Source organism: Macaca nemestrina, chromosome 12 (genome assembly GCF_043159975.1).
Source record: "Macaca nemestrina isolate mMacNem1 chromosome 12, mMacNem.hap1, whole genome shotgun sequence".
NCBI lineage: Eukaryota > Metazoa > Chordata > Mammalia > Primates > Cercopithecidae > Macaca > Macaca nemestrina.
In genome coordinates this window covers 71,366,721-71,370,425 of record NC_092136.1, presented here as the reverse complement: position 1 = coordinate 71,370,425, position 3,705 = coordinate 71,366,721, and the positions used below count along the sequence as shown (strand labels likewise).

Here is a 3,705-nt window from a genome sequence, read left to right as displayed (position 1 = left end):
AATAGTTGGAGTCTTCCACATGCACACGTATGTTTATTGCGGCACTATTCACAATAGCAAAGACTTGGAACCAACCCAAATGTCCATCAATGATAGACTGGATTAAGAAAAAGTGGCACATATACACCATAGAATACTATGCAGCCATAAAAAAGGATGAGTTCATGTCCTTTGTAGGGACATGGATGAAGCTGGAAACCATCATTCTCAGCAAACTATTGCAAGAACAGAAAACCAAACACCACATGTTCTCACTCATAAGTGGGAATTGAACAATGAGAACCCTTTGACACAGGAAGGGGAACATCACACACTGGGGCCTGTGTGATGGGAAAGGGCCATAAGTGGGAAAGGGGAGGGACAGCATTAAGAGATATACCTAATGTAAATGAAAAGTTAATGGGTGCAGCACACCAACATGGCACATGTATACATATGTAGCAGACCTGCACGTTGTGCACATGTACCTTAGAACTTAAAGTACAATATTTAAAAAAAAAAAAAAAAAGTAGTTGGAGTCTTCAATATCCTACTCTCAGTATTAGAAGAACCAGAAAGAAGATAAGTAAGGAAATAAAGGATTTAAACAACACAGTAAACCAACTAGATATAATGGGCATATACAGAACACTGTGCTCAACAACAACAGCATATACATTCTTTTCAAGTGTACACGGGACATTTTTCAAGATATGTTAGGCCACAAATTGTCTCAATAGAATTTATTTATTTATTACTGTTATCACTACAAATTTTATTCAGAAACCCATCTTTGTGGGTTTTTTGTTGTTGTTTTAAAAAAATTCCCCTTATGAACAGGTGTGGTCAATCAACCACAACTTTCTAACAGACATAAGGTAAAAATGGCATGGCTCAGAATCGCCCAGATCTTTCGTGATCTCTAGATGGCCTCCTGTCATGCTGGCCTCTGCCACCACCTCCACCACCACTACGGCCACGGTCTCTAGACCGAGAACTATGCTCCAGGGATTGGGATCTTGATCTACACTTCTTGCAATGGCGCCCATACAGCTCCTGCCACGGCTCTCTGGAGATGGGCTTCAAATGCATGAAGTTGCAGAAGCCGCCTCGTGTGCATTCTCCCATCTCATACTGACAGCAGCAGGCTTCTCTGAAGTCGGTCACAGGCAACAGCTCCACGTGGATTGGCTGTCCATTAAACCAACGGTTATTCAAGTCAATCACAGCCTTTTCCACATCTTCCTCACTGCAAAACTGAGAGGTGACAATGTGCTAGCAGCCCTCACTCTCAGTGCCTCCTCGGCCTCAGCGTCAGAGTCCGTGTCCACTCTGGCGGTGCTTGTAGGAGCCCTTCAGTCCACCACAGCACCGTGGGAGCCCCTCTCTGGGCTGGCTGAGGCCGGAGCTGCCTCCCTCTGCTTGCGGGAAGGTGTAGGTGTGGAGGGAGAGGCGCTGGCGGGAACCCAGGCTGCAAGCTGCGCTCGCAGGCCAGTGCAAGTTCACGCCGGGAGTTCAGGCCCATGCAGGAGCGGGCTCGGGGCCCGCACGCCAAGCGGTCGGCTGGCCCCGCAGGCCCAGAGCGGTGAGGGGCTTCCGACCGGGCCAGCAGCTGCAGAGGTTGCACCGGGTCCCCCAGCAGTGCCGGCCCGCCGGCTCCGCATTCAAATTCCGACCGGCCTTAGCTGCCTGCCCGCGGGGCAGGGCTCGGGACCTGTAGCCTGCCGTGTCTGCACCCCCCGCCCTCTGCAGTGGGCTCCCTGAGCCTCCCTGACGGGCGCTGCCCCCTGCCCAGTGGCCCCCGGTCCCATCGACAGCCCAAGGGCTGAGGAGTGCAGGCACAGCTTGGGACTGGCAGGCAGCTCCGCCTGCAGTCCCAGTGCAGGATCCACTGGGTGAAGGCAGCTGGGCTCCTGAACCCGATGGGGACTTGGAGAACTTCTATATCTAGCCAGAGGATTGTATGTGCACCAATCAGCACTTTGTGTCTAGCTCAGGGTTTGTGAATACACGTATCAGCACTCTGTGTCTAGCTCAGGGTTTGTGAATACACCAGTTGGTGCTCTGTATCTAACTAACCTAGTGGAGGCTTGGAGGACTAGCACTCTGTGACTGTGTCTAGCTCAAGGATTGTAAATGCACCAATCAGCACACTGTGTTTGATTTAAACAACACAGTAAACCAACTAGATATAATGGGCATATACAGAACACTGTGCTCAACAACAGCAGCATATACATTCTTTTCAAGTGTACATGGGACATTTGTAAATACACCAATTGGTACTCCATATCTAGCTAACTCTGTATCTAGCTAACTAGCACTCTGATTCTGTGTCTAGCTCAAGGATTGTAAACGCACCAATCAACACTCTGTCAAAATGGACCAATCAGCTCTCTGTAAAATGGACCAATCAGCAGGATGTAGGTGGGGCCAGATAAGGGAATAAAAGCAGGATGCCTAAGCCAATCTGCCACAACTCACTGGGGGGTCCTCTTCCACACTGGAAGGCTTGTTCTTTCACTCCTTGCAATAAATTTTGCTGCTGCTCACTCTTTAGTTTCACGCTCCCTTTATGAGCTGTAACACTCACTGCGAAGGTCTGCAGCTTCACTCCTGAAGCCAACAAGACCACGAACCCACCAGGAAGAACGAACAGCTCCAGAGACGCTGCCTTTAAGAGCTGTAACACTCACCCTGAAGGTCTGCAGCTTCACTCCTGACAGCGAGACCACAAACCCACCAGAAGGAAGACGCTCCAGATACATCTGAATGTCTGAAGGAACAAACTCTGGACACACTATCTTTAAGAACTGTAACGCTCACCGTGAGGGTCCGTGGCTTCATTCTTGAAGTCAGACCGAGGACCCACCAATTCCAGACACAAAACGACCTATACGTTCCCCACCAGGTGGTCTCCCAGGTTGCCACAGATGTTCATCTCCACAACTTCCCCATACTTCTCCATTTCTATAAAAAAACTCCTCAAAAAATTCATCATAGTGTTCCTGCATCTCAACATTGCTCACAGCACAGCACACATCATCAGCAGACTGGGAAGAATTTTGAAGGTTATGGTAAATGTTCAAGAGGGCAATGGTCTGGCTAAACGTTGGTTTATTGTGCAACGAAGAGCACCTGTCTCCATGACAACACGCACCGATTCTGAAATAAAATGAACAGTTGACTTTGTCTTTCTAGGTGCGAAAGATGGAGGCCAGATACTCCGCCATTTTTCTCCTGCCACCTGCCACAGCCGCTGCCAAGACTGTTGCCAACACCGCCCTAGAATTTAGATATCATACAAAGTATTTTCTCTGACAGAGCAAGCTAAGTTAGAAATCAATAACAGTAGTAAAACGACAAAAAATTCATAAAATTATTAAAATCAAACAACTGATCACAAGAGAAATCAGAAAATACTTAACGGGTACGTGATAATGACCTGTAAGTATTTATGCACCACACCAAAACTTATGGAATGCAGTGAAAGCAGTGCTAAGGAGGAAATTTATAGCTATAAATGCCTGCATTAAAAAACAAGTCTCAAATCAACAACCTAACTGTAATTTAAGGAACCAGGAAGAACAAACCAAAACCAAAGCCAACAGAAGGAAGGACATAATAAAGATGAGAAGTATATAACATGAGAATAGGAAAACAACAGAGAAAATCAATCAAACAAGAAATCGATTCTTTAAAAAGATCAATACATTGACAAACCTT

The 3,705-nt window shown here is 47.0% G+C and overlaps 1 pseudogene; it reads right to left on the bottom strand.

Annotated features, from left to right (window-relative positions):
• Positions 1 to 873: 873 nt before the first annotated feature.
• On the bottom strand, positions 874 to 3,212 carry LOC139357692 (splicing factor U2AF 35 kDa subunit-like; annotated as a pseudogene).
• Between the last annotated feature and the right edge of the window lie 493 nt (positions 3,213 to 3,705).